General features: G+C 44.9%; 1 long non-coding RNA gene across 3 annotated transcripts in view; it reads left to right on the top strand.

Annotated features, from left to right (window-relative positions):
* Positions 1-12,948, top strand: part of LOC132247706 (uncharacterized) — a 344,432-nt gene extending 331,484 nt beyond the window's left edge. For all 3 annotated transcript variants that reach the window (XR_009459021.1, XR_009459019.1, XR_009459020.1), the window contains 3 exons: positions 9,285-9,389; positions 10,071-10,274; positions 12,041-12,948. This is a non-coding gene — a long non-coding RNA (uncharacterized LOC132247706). The remainder of the gene's footprint in view (positions 1-9,284; positions 9,390-10,070; positions 10,275-12,040) is intronic.
* Positions 12,949-13,319: the final 371 nt, after the last annotated feature.

Below are 13,319 nucleotides of genomic sequence, written 5' to 3'. Positions count from 1 at the left end.
ACTCAAGATCTGAATACCTCTGATCATTTACAGGAGGAGGGTGGAAGGGGAAAAGTGAAATCTAAAGTCTATATTTTCAATATTGCACAAGATTTCTTCTCTTTTCTCATCAACGTGGTGATTTTAAGTTTTTATAATGTTTTAGAATTTTTGAAAACTCAAGATGCACAGTGGGTAAAAATCCCTTTTGAAAGTTTAATGGTTTTGTTTGGATGACAACTTTTACTTAAATAGTAAGCGTCATTAAAAAAAAAAAAATATTTATTCAGATTTGTGAGAATCCCTTTACTTTAGAAATGTTCAGTAAATTTAGCTATCGGTGGGGTAATGTTTTTTGGGGTGTTTATTTTTTATTTTCTTAATGGTCATCACTTGATATCTTCTTACATATTAATATTGCTACACTGTTGATAACTATATAAATAATAATAATTCATGCTTGTTCATTGATAAATGGTGTTATGTCTGGAATGTTTATATGTTTTTTATGTTTTGCCCTCCTGAATTGGATACTGATGTGCTGAACGGTCTGCAAAACTAGGCTCCATGTGTGCTCACGCTGAGAAATTAGTTTGCTTCATGTTCAGCTATTCCAGAGTTCTGTACAAGACACACTCCGGTGTCACAAGTGCCGCCTCTTTGAGGTGAGTCAGAACTTGGATGGAAGGCTTCCAAGACTTCTCATTTATGTGTAATAGGGATTGGTGTTAGTGATTAACCAATGGGCAGTGTTCCTTTGAAGTTAATTTCCCAAGATGGCATCAGGAGGCAACTGACAGGGCTGTTTTTTTGGTGAAATGTAAGAGTTCTTCTAGATCACTTCTGGTCACAAAGGACCTATAGCAGTTTTTTGCAAAAATGGGGTAGATAGACATTGCATCTCAGCCAATTCCTAGTGTAAGTGCATTCTGCCTGTTTCAAATACCCTGTGCATCTTCATTTGAACACAGTGGGCTTGATGATCCTCTCATTCACATCCATATAAATCCAGAATAATACCAGTGGGATACCACAGGTGTAACTTAGAGCATATATGTCCCCATACCATTTTAATTTCCTGACCTTATCTGGAACAGAGAGTTGCTTTGTACTGTTAAGCAGCTGCCACATTTCATCACAGCAGTAGGTGATGTTATCCCTGTATAGCATTTTGAGATACAAGGCATTTTATAAATTATACTATTATGCTTCTCAGGAAAATGATGTTCAGTCAGCACTGATTTCTCAGCATGGATCCAATTGTATAATCAAACAATAAGTCCAGTCCAGGGATTGTAGACCTGTATGAAATTACCCAACTCTGTCCTCTGAAATAAACTCATTTATTTTGACTCATCTGTACAATGAGGTTTTACTGTTGGGGCATCACAACTGGGTCTTTTTCTGGGCAGGAAAAGAAAGTGGCACCAGCCACTGTCAGGGTAAAATACTAACAGCTGAATAAAAACTTCACCTGATTTTTGGAAGAGCCTTGTACATCAGTTATTTACTTCCTAGGCAACTTTAATTCACATGATCAGCCACTTACTGCGTGTGACACATTAAATAAGCCATGCAGGCACTGAACCTAGAAACATTACCAAAATAACATTGTCCCATGGATGAGCTGCTTTGAACAGTTTCTCCATTGTACTTTTTATATACAAACATTCTTTTTCCTTCATTAATAGGTCTGCCTTGAATTCCTTGACTATAGCTATGTGAAAACAGTCAGTGCAGAAGAAGCACCAGTCTTATCTATGTTCTAATCTCTTTTTTCCCCAATACAAGCCACACCTTATTCCAGGATGTTGACATGAACAGAGGAAGACGTTCTTCTCCCCTCCTGTCCCAGCAAATAGTTGCGTTTCCCAACAGTACTTGTTTCTTCTTTCAAGTACCTCTCTCTCTTTTCTTTTCCTGATGCTACCCAGCAACAAAGTCTCCTCCACCTTGAGCCCATAAGACTTCGGATCCGTACACTATTGCTTTTAGTCAGCCACACTCAGTTCCATACCATTGATTACATGGCTGTTTCAATAGAGAGTGAGAATGGCATTAGACTGGCATTGAATTTTTTATGGGGGGACATTTAAACATATTGGGCCAAATTCCAATATGTTCTGCTATATTAATAGGCTAATATATTACTGAATATCTTGTAGGAGTTCAAGTAGTGCTTTTATCACTAATGTAATTATATATTATGCGTATGATCCTCAGCTGTGATTAAGAGGACTTAGATGGTTCTTATTTCTGTCAGCCTTTATCTACTGTTTTAGAACAACAAGAAGTTTGTGTCAACATATTCAGGCTTCTTGTTCTGCTAAAAAAATGGCCAATCTAGCCTCAAAATGGCAGATATGCAACAAAAAAGTTGCAGGAAGCTTTCCCTGATAAATTTGATGTCAGTACCCATATTCCTGTCCACCAGTATTGCACAAGGAGGGACAGTGGCTGTTCTCCTGTTAGCCCACATAGCAGTGAGCTGTCATGGTGCAGTGACACTGGGCACTGCCAATCAGCTAATTGTGGGGATTGGGCATAAGGTGGATTCAGCTTTGGTTGCCCCAATCCTGGTGTTCTGGCTGTGGCTTGTAGCTCACTGCAGGGCTGCCACAGCTGCTAGAGCAGGGGTGGGCAAAATACGGCCTGTGGGTCAGATTCAGTCTTCCTGGCCATTCTATCTTGCCCACAGGGCTCCTAATTTTTCTTTTTTTTAATTAATATTTATCTGTCAATGGCTCCTGTCAAACATTACAGGAAGCAGGGGCAATAGGACCCAGGGGAACCCATGGCAGGACCCTGGAACAGCAAGCCCCACCTGGCCTCACCCCTCCCGCCCCCCCCAGCTGGAAGCCTCTGCCTAGTAGAGGTTTCTGGCTTGGGACCACAGTGCTGTTTGTGCCTGCACCAGTGTGGGAAATTCAGGTAAAAACAGGGGGACAGGGAGGCAGGGGAGGACCACACACAATCACCCCAGTCCTCGGAGCTGGGCTGGGCCGGCTCCTGCTGAGTCCTGCAGTCCAGCTGCACAGCCGGGAGCAAGTGAATATGTGGGAGCCAGCGACAGCCAGGATCCTTTCTCCCAGATGGGTGACTGCAGAGCACCACAGGGCCAGGGCTGCATGTGCCAGTCCCCACCTGTACCCTGGGGCTGGGGCAGGGGGAGTTGGGAGTGAGCAGTTGCATAGGAACCAGTGACAGCCAGGCAGGAGTGCAGGGCCCAAGCTGGTGCCCCAGGGCCAGCACCAGGAGGGCCCAGAGTGGGGCAGCAGGAATGCAGGGCACCAGCTGGCAGAGCTCTATGGAGACAGGCTGGGCTGCGCCAGCAGGGAGAAGAGGGAGCTGGTCCAGCTCAGTGGAGCCCCTGTGGGCCAGAACCCTGTGCTCCTGCCGCCCTGCTCTGGGCCCCACTGCCGCTGGCCCTGGGGCACTGGCGTGGGCTCCATGCTCCCACCTGGTTGTCGCTGACTCCCATGCACCCACTTGCTCCCCACCCTGCAGTTCAGGAGGGGACGAATGCACACAGCCCTGACCCGGTGTGCCCCAAAAGGATCTGTGGGTGAAAGGATCTTGGCTGTTGCTGCCAAGAGGCCAGGGGCTTTTTTGCCTGATTGCATGCCAGCCTCTGGCTTCTTTACTATTCCTTCCATCCAGGAACAGCACACACACTAACTGCAGCTGCTTCCTCAGCTTGACATAGGGTTTTTCAACCTGGAAGCTGGTATCCCAGGCAGCTAAGCTGAGCTTACCTGGAGCCTCATAACTCCACTGAAACCAAGAAGCCCCAGGCCTGTCAAAGATGTGATGGGTCTGGACTTTCTCCAGTGAGGACTGTGTGCGTGTGGTGGCTGGAGGTTATGGTGCCCACCTTTCACCAGGGAGATCCTCAGTCCTGGCATTTCCTGGGGCTGCCATGCTGCCAGCAGTCCAACCAGGTCTCCCGACCCTGGCAGGGTGAAATTTTCATGCCCAGGACCTGGGGTCTCCTCCTTCCCCACAGCCCCTGCCCATACCTCCAAGTTCATCCTGGCCAGCTCAAAATGATCCCAGACCACACTACCCACTCGCTTCTGGGGTGTGGGTGCATGTGTGGATGCTGCCTTTCCCTTCTCCTCAGCAGGTTCCTCAGTTGAGCCAGTTGCCTCCACAACCTCTACCTCTACCTTCTCCAAAGTGCATTCTAGGGAAGGAGACCTGGCTCTAGGGGAAACTTGAGGGGTGTGGAGCACAAACTCAGCTGATTCCCCCTCCTTCCACAGAATTTCCCTTGCTATGGCTCTCAGATCCAGCTCTAGCTCTTCCTCTGGCACTGAAAGACTCATCATAAGAAGTGAAATGGGGTGGTGGAGACTGTCACACTTGTGCTGCTGCTTGCTGTCATGGTGGTAGTGGGGGGGAGGGGAGGGTGTTATGGCTGGTGCTCTTGGAGGGGATGCAGACTTAGGCACAGGCAGTGGCACTGGCATTGCTCCCCTCTCCTTGCTGCTTGTAGAACAGGAAGCCTCATGCTTGCTAGTTGTAGGAAAGAAGCTGCATCTCAGTTTGGGGGGGGAACTTACATCTCTCCCTCTACCCCGTCTTCTGCCCCTCCCAGCTCCCTTTCCAGTACGCTTACCAGCTCCCTTTCCAGCATGCTTGCCAGCTCCCTTTCCAGCACACTTCAGGGTATGTTTCATAGTGTGTTTGCCTTGGTGTGCTGGAAATTCTGCATGTTCTTCTGTAGTGTAATTTGTATTTATGTAGCAAATTGGCCATCAAGAATGACAGGGTGGGGGGCATGGGCAGGTACAGAGACCTGCGTCTGGCTGCCTTCCCACTACTTTGGGCCAGGGCAATTCCCCCCCCCCTCCCCCCACCACTTTGGGCTGGGGCCACTCCCCCCTCCCCCCGCTGCTTTGGGCCAAGGCCTGAGCTGGGGCTGCTCCCCACCTCCTGCCCACCGCTTCAGGCCTGGGCCTGGGCTGCTCCCCTCACTGCACTTTGGATCAAGGCTGGGGCCTGCAACCACAGTAGTTGCGGCAGTTGCAGCAGTGTTTGCAACTGGGCAAAGACACCAGTCACCCCTTCGCACTCCCCTCCCAACTTCCCTTCTTCCCTGCTGCCTCCCCCTCCCCACCAGCTGTTGTTGTGGAGGATTGTGCTCTGGCCTTTGGCTCCAAGGAGCAGACTTTGCCCCCGGCTCTGGCCCCAGTCCCTGCTCTTATGGCAGTGCTCCACCGTGTGGGGCACTGTGAGGCCAGCACTGTGCAGACAGCACACCCACATCCCCACTGCCTCCAAGGAGCAGGGGGAAGTGAGGCCAGCACCACTGGCCTTGTTCCCTTGCTCTTTCCCTTTCAGCATGGCTGTGCTCCAGTCCCCATCATCCCCCTCTGCCTCCAAGGAGCAGGGCAAGGGAGGCAAAGCCAGCTCTGCTGCCCTTGCCCCCCACTCCAGCCCCTCAGTCCCCACTGTCATGGTGGTGCTCTGCCATGTGTCTCTGTCTGTCCAGAGAACTCTGATTGGTTGCCAAACCTACCAATCAGAGTGTGAATAAAAAGAGGATTTTGGGGGAGGCATAAATTGAAAGGAAGGAAGGAATATAATAATACAAGGGTATAGAAAGCAAAAGGTATTGAATCCCACTTTCTAGGAACAGGCTAGCAAGTAGGAAGTGATAGCCTTTCTCTGACGCTGTCGAACTGCCGGAAGACACAGCTCAGTAACTGACTCCAAGGCAGAAAGCTCAGTTCAAACAGTGCTGCTTTTTATGCCATTTTTCCATCCCTCCCCCAGAGCACTGGGATTGGAAGGGACCTCAGGGAAGGATCACAGTCATTGGCCAGCTACACATGTCAATATCAGAACAGTCCTTCCCTCCTCTACCCCCTCCCTCTCCTTAGTTTCTGTTACCCTACAAGCAAGCCCAGCTTCAAAACTTGAAACATTTTGAAACTTTCTAAACATTTTGACTGCCCTCGTTTTGTTTTGAGGCTGTTCCAAAGTCTTTCATTTCATTTTGATGTTGCTGTTTTGAGCTCAAAATGAGTCAAAACAGCATGGAAATGAAACACCCAGTGAAATTTCACATAGCCCTACCTCCCAGCACCCCATGGAAGTTAGTATCTCCCTGACTTTAAAGAAAAGGAAATGGAGATGCACAGCAGTTAAGCATCTTGCTCCAGATAACATATTACTGGTATGTATTCTGAACAGTACTAAGACCTGCTCACTCCTGGATCTCTGCAACAATTATTAGCCCACTCTTTCTTCTTCTATGCTCTCATAAACAAGAAGTCTACAAATATTATCAAAGCAGTAAAATAGGAGGAAGTTGTGTCATTTAACATTATGCAAACTTCCTGTATTATTTATGTGGTTTCATCTACTAATTAGTTTAAGATTGTATTTTATTTTGAGTTATAGCATTATTTATTGACCACTTGCATCAATTATTACTATAGCAAGAGAATAAAATTGCTTCTCCTATAAGGATAATGTCCTTTCCCTCACACAGCTGTCTCAGGGAATACAGTGGGAAGCTTAGAATATTGCACTGGAGAGGACTTAATCTGTTATTTCACCGCAAGATATGGTTTCTGAGTTTAAATGAACACTAATCAGGAAGCACAATAAAGCAAGGGACATGGTTAGACTGAAAAAAGCAGAAAGCAAGCTGGTCTAAGTTATTTCTCTCTTAGAAGCTGTTTCAGATGATTTGCCATTGAGCCTGTAGCTGTCTGGAGAAAGGGCATAGCTCCACCTAGGCTAGCACCCAGGCAGTGGATGTGGCTTTGTTTGTAACTAGTGACCCCAATTTGGAACTCCCCTCCAAAAGGGATGCAGCTATGAGTGCAAAGAAGCAGTCAAGAACTAGGTAAATTTAAAGTAAGAGGAAAGGAACTTGGGAAGAAATACAAGATCCTGAAGAAAGGTGGTAAATGCCTAAATACAGGCATTGCCTGTATTTCTCCAGCTTGCCTTGCTCTCTGGTCAGAAGAGAAGATAATGGTAGAAAAAAAAAAAGTGAAAACAAAAACTTGCTACATATAACTTGTCTGGGGCAGAGTCTGTTTTAAGCCCCACTCGGGATATCAGTAGTAGAGGGCTTATTTCAGGCCCTTTCCACAACATCAGCTGTACCATTGCTTTTTCTTTTACCTCACCTAAAGCTATAACCCTTCTGGCATGAGTATGAGCAGGCTATTTTAGGAAAGCAGTCCTCTAGGAGAAGGCTTTTGTTTTCTTCTGCCTGCTATGAAACTTTAACTACTTTGCACTCTGGGCTAATAAATGCCACATAAATAATTCACTATGAGTCAGTGATGCCCCTCTCCTTGGTGCTAGCAAAATAAGGGGATTCCCTCTGCTATTTTATTCACATGCAGTCATGATCTCTGCAGTCAAGTTACTCAGGAATGCAGATCTTGTTATAGCCTCGTTACACATTATACTTAGCATGTATTGCACTTAAAGGGAACGTCTACACGTGTGCATTTACTGTGCAGTAACCAAAATTACTGCACAGTATAGGCATGCATGTACACATGCACACCCCTACTGTGCAGTAAATATGGCCAACTTGAGCGTAAATTTGATACCTGCATCATGTAGGTATCAAATGTACACCCGATTAACTACTACACAATAATGCATGTGTAGATATGTTATTACGCAGTAACCCAGGGGGCCTCCCTGTTGGGTCTGCTCAGCCACTAGGGGGTGGCGTAAGCCCAGCCCCAGGGCTCCTGGCTGGCCACCTCTCCTGGTTTCAGTTTGGGACTAAGGTTAGTCCAAAGTGCTGGCAGCTGGCTCTGGCTTCTAAAGTTAGCCCCAAAGGCTGGCAGCCACGTGACCAGAGACTGGATCTCCTCACCAGTGGGTACAGATGGGCCCACAGGGGCATGTGGCAGGCTGCTCTGGGGTGGGACTAAATTTAGTCCCAGGTTGCCTGCACATGTAGATGCCAGCCTATTCTCACTTACTGCACAGTAAATTTAAGCCATCATAAATGAACATGTAGACATGCCCAGATTGTAGTAAGCATAAATAAGATTAGGAAGTTTTCTGAGCAGTCATGTTAATGCTTACTGGATGCATCTACACATCAAATTAATGCACAACAATAAACTCCCAAGCTATTTCAGCCAGTCAGCTGCTCCTGGGTGCAGCATCTACATGTGTGCCTGAGACAGCAGCACTTTGAGCTGAGGTGGAGCATCCCCAGGCTGACAGCCAGCTTGGGAATCAGCTTCAGGCTCTGGGAGGTGTTGTTGGGCAGCAAAGGGGCTAGCTGGGGCACTAGGATTCTAAAGTGTGAGGCTAGGCAGCAGGTAGCCCCCACACTTCAGCACCCTTGTGCCCCAGACAGCTCCTATTACTGTCTACATGTACGGTGGAGTAAATGACTCCACCATAAGACAGTACTATCTTACGGGAGTGAATTCGATTACTGCACCCTAATACCAGCACACATGATGCTTTACTGCAGAGCTAATTAGTCAACTCCACAATAAAGCGCACATGCAGATGTACCCACTATGATCTAAATATAGATCATGGTATCTCACAAGGGTCTTGAACCAGCTCTGGTGTATTCCAAGGGCTGAGACCTAAAATCAGCTGATTTTTGGTCTGATCCCTGGGATGGTACCAGAGCCAATTCAAGGCTCCAGTAGTGTAGAGGGGGTGGGGGAGGGAGGGAAAGAAGGGGGGGTGCCTGACAAATAGCTGTTTGTTGGATTCCCCCCTTCCCCACAATGTACCGGAAGGCTGGGAAGACTGCGAGCCTGACAAGCAGCTTTGTCAGGCTCCCCCACCACCATCCCACTGGACTCACCTGATCAGATGATCTCTGGAACAGTCTGGCATTATCTGAGCACATGTTAGGGTGAAGTTGCATGGTGCACTTAGGCCATGCTAAATCCATAGAATGTTAAGCTGTGTTAAAGTTGGAACATGTTGTGAGCAATCACACGTTTCTAGCCTGCACATCTCTGACCTGCCACTAGAGGGATGGTGAGCAGGGGCATGGCTAGGAGCAAGGACATCTCACTGTCCTGGGTTGGTGGGGAAGAGGGTTGGGTGCATCCTGGGATACTGGAGAACTGCAAATTGCTTGCTTTATCTCCATGGAGCAAATTGAAGTTACCCTACTACAAACTAGGCATCACAGTCCAGAGTTAACTCTCATCTGAGGTAGAGTAATTTTCAGATGATCAGAGGGCATTTAGCATGAATTTAGACACTTTAACACGTGCACTTTTCTGTTTCATGTGATCTTTATATTGTCTAAGTGTAATGTGCAACTTCATCCTTAGGTAATACAATCTGGAGATATTCCTCACTGGAAAAGGCCTTACATTGCAATGCTGTGATGGCACTTGGCGTGTGCTTCCCTGCTTGAATGTTTGGACACTAACATGGTAAGCTCAGTTAGCATGTGCTATGTGTAACATATAACAAGGCTTGTACTTTTGGATGGCTTGTGAGAAATTCTCTCTGAGGGCTTTGAGGCTCTTGAATTTACTTCCTTCTGCCATTTCTGGATTCTAGCTTATGGTGAATTTTGTGACATGCTGCAAAAGCTATCTGTTTGGGAGTATTTGGAGAAGGCCAAGAGTATGCATCTTACAATGGTGATGGGGAAGGAAAACATGCTGTAGGTGGTTATATTCCTATTGGGATGATTGTTTTAAAGATGGAATTTCATTGTATAAAATTAACTAATATTCTAGGGAGTCTGGATCCCTAGATAGGTGTCTGCCTTATCATTTTAAATCTAAGTAAATATTCTGCATACAGCAATATTTTGTATAAGCAGCAAGGGAAATGGTGAAACAGAAAAGACTGCCTTATTATTACACATTGCCACTTGTGGGCAGATAAAAAGATAGAACAGAGACTTCAAAGTACTGTTTTTCAGTTATATTAGGTTCATTCCTGGGATCCTCTAGAAATTGATATGCAGTTGAGGTCCAGGGCAACCTGGTCCAGCTCTAGTTCATGGAAGGTGAGGCCACAATAATCATATGAGACAGGCTGAGAGAGAGGGCAACAGAGGTATTCTGGGTGAACTGTTTGGGGTCCTGTTTTGTATTTGCTAGGCATATATGACTGACAAACAAACACAAATCTTTGGAAATGGGATAGAAAGGCACAGTTCAGCTATGGGAGTAAAGAGGAAGTTGAAAAGTATTCAGAGAAGTGGCTCACCTAGATGTGAAAAAGAATCGGTGTGGAAGGAGACCGAGCGCAAGGAGTACTACTGTGTATCTTCTTCAGATGGGCTGCATTAACCTAAACTTTTGGTAGGTTATCATCAGTGTGTTTGTCCAATATGCCCCATGTTTTATAGTCGTGGTTAGTGTTGGCTGCCTTTAATCAACTTCATTGTTGATTTCCATTATTTGGCAGCAGTTTAATGATAGACAGTGCATTTAATGAGTGTTCCTTGTGTGCAAATGTAAGACGAGTATTTTTCCCCCCCTATTCTGATTGGGGAAAATAACCTCATCTTATATTTGAGTAAATACAACTTACAGTTCTCTCACCATTGGTTCCAGTCATCTAGTTAAAAAGCATGTACAAATAACCTCAGCTTTTTCATCCTTTTTATGGGATGAGTTGTCTCATTTGGAGGTTTAGATCCAGGAAAGGTATATCTACACTGCATAATGCAGCACCATGTAGGAGATACCTGAGGTACCTCTGAATGTGCAGACTTGGCTACTAGAAACAGTATGAAAGAAAGAGTTGTGTGTATCTACCTCTTTTTTCCTGGGTTAATCTATTATCTTGTCTGATGCTTGCAATCACATGGAGTTGTGTTATTTTGAAATAACACAAGCAGATCTCCTGGGGTTCAGTGTCTTACCTCTGAGTGCAGTGAATTCTGGGACTCATGGTAGAGGTGATATCTTTTATTAGACCAACTAGATTTTTGCAAAAAAAATAATCTTTAATTGTAAGCTTTTGGGCACAAACACCCTTCGTCAGGCATAGGAGAAAGGATTGTAAAAGTTCTCCTGGGTAGAAGATCATATTTCATAGGAGAGTTGAAGGTATGGTAAAATCCCCCTTTACCTCCAAGTTGCTTCGTAGTAAGCAGGATGTAGCCATATTTCCTTCTGGTTATGGTGTTTCATATTTCAAAGAGGAGTAAATAGATGGAATGATCTGAATTCTGTTTTATTTCTCACTGTGAGATAGCTACTGGATTTGTGGGCAAATTAAAAAAAAAACCCCATGACTCTCTTTCCATTCCATCATTCATCTGGCTTTTGAGAGCCGGTTCCATTTTTGAAAGCACCCTCAGGCAGCATGGAGAAAGTACAGCTGAGTATAGCAGTCCAGAGGCAAGACTGATGCTTATGATACGGTGAGTGAGGCTATACTTTGAAAGGCAGGACAACACCTGAGGAGGAGGCTGAAATCTAGCAAAAATTTCTTAACTGTCTCCATTGTCATTTTTAGGACATGAAAGGTCACTTTCTTAGAAGCCACAGTAAAATGTTTTTACAAATACTATGCTCACAAATAGGGGATTTTGGGGCGGGGGTTGTGAATTAGGTCAGTTTTCCTGTGTACCTATATTTTGGATCCCCTCAACCTACTGCTGAGTTTGTCTAGAATAAGGGGCATTTCCTCATGGTGCTGCTGCCTTGTTTGATCACCCTTAAGGGGCACCAATATTTATGTCAATTGGTTTGGAAAGGGCGAAGATACTAGGATGTTTAGAAATTCTTTCCAGTTTTCTACACCAAAGAGGGGAAATCTTGCACTCAGAACCATTTGGATCATGGATAGCATTGCACTTCCTTCTATCATTTTGTGAGATCCAAAATTATACTCTGTTTTCATGAACAATGAATTAAACTTTTTACTAGACACTGGTGTATGAGAAAAAAACAGCTTAACTAGATCCTGAACAGCTGCCAAACACATGAGTCCCACCCACAGCTTAGTTCAATTAGGAACCTGTACTATGTGAATCTCCCCAAGTGAAGCCACTGTAGGAAATGATAATGCAGAAGTTATGAGTCTGTTTTAACCTCCTCCTCTTCTTCCTTCACAGATACATGCATTGTACTACCCCTGCAGTCATTCCATGATGTGATCCATGTGCATCATCATCACTATTGGGTTAATGACTGCTAGGGGCTCCCTACTCAATAGTAGTTCTTCCTAGTTGTCGAACAGAACTTTGAACTTTGAATGAACATTGGCTTGTAAAAGGTAGGCTTAACAGGAGAGAGATCATGGGAAGCTTATTTGACCCCAAGTAGCAGATTTTCAGTACAATCCAATAAGCAGTCTACAATGTGCTATGTTTGTGTGTAAAGGGACATCACATTTCTACCAGGAGAAAGCCATTTGTTCTGGGATCCTACAGAGGTGCCAGTTCATTGTTCCACTTAAAGTACCTCTGGGTTACGTGAGAGAAAATGTGCTAACAGTAGCTCTCTCTGACCACTGAACAGAAATGCATCTTGGAAGGCCTACATGTGTAAGGGTCTGTGCTACTCTTCTGTTGTCCTGGTTATTTTATTCAGGTCAGTCAGGACTGCTCAACTGAGATGTCTGTTTGGAGCTTTTGCAGTATTTGTTCAGGATCACCTAATACATATAAACAGAGTCTGAAACAGCTTTCAAGCCTTGGTAAGACCTGAGTGAAAGTGTGGAGTGGGGCTTGGGTTTTGGGAGGTTTTTTGGTATTTGTTTGGCTTGGATATTGACATGCTGGAAAGGATAGACTTCATCTCAGAAATCCAATATTCACTCGGTGTAGGATTGGAATGACACAAATGATAAGAACAACAGAGGCTACTGGCTTTGGTTCAAATGTAATTTTAAAAGAATTCTGCATCTCCTGGAGTTAATTTATTGGTCAAGCAATTTGACAACTTTTGAAATACATCCGCTTCCACCATCTTTGGACTTTTCTAATCTTTCTTTCAAATCTCACGGAGGTATATAAAGGAAACAAGGCAATGAAATCACTGGGTACTTTTGTTTATTCATTTTAACACTGCTTTTTCTCAGATGGGTGTAGTTATTTGTAACTATACAACCCTAATCTCCCTCTCTTTCTTGCTAGTTTTATACCACTGTAGTTATATTTACTCTTGATCTGTAGGTCTCATCTTTCTATACAGCCAAAGTGAAGTTCTTACAAAAGCTTTTTTATCTCAAAGCATGTGTGTTAGATTTTACATTTAAGATAACAATATTTGATGGGTTACATGCCAAAGCCTAAAATGTTGAACCTACTGGAGTTGGTGCAAATCCAGAGTAAGTGTGCTGAGGTATTTTGTGCTGCTGAAATATCTACTAATGTAAAAAAACCAAACCTG

The sequence above is a fragment of the Alligator mississippiensis genome, chromosome 1 (assembly GCF_030867095.1).
Source record: "Alligator mississippiensis isolate rAllMis1 chromosome 1, rAllMis1, whole genome shotgun sequence".
NCBI classification, from domain to species: Eukaryota; Metazoa; Chordata; order Crocodylia; family Alligatoridae; genus Alligator; species Alligator mississippiensis.
The sequence above is the reverse complement of the archived record's forward strand: the minus strand, read 5'-3'. Positions and strand labels throughout refer to the sequence as shown.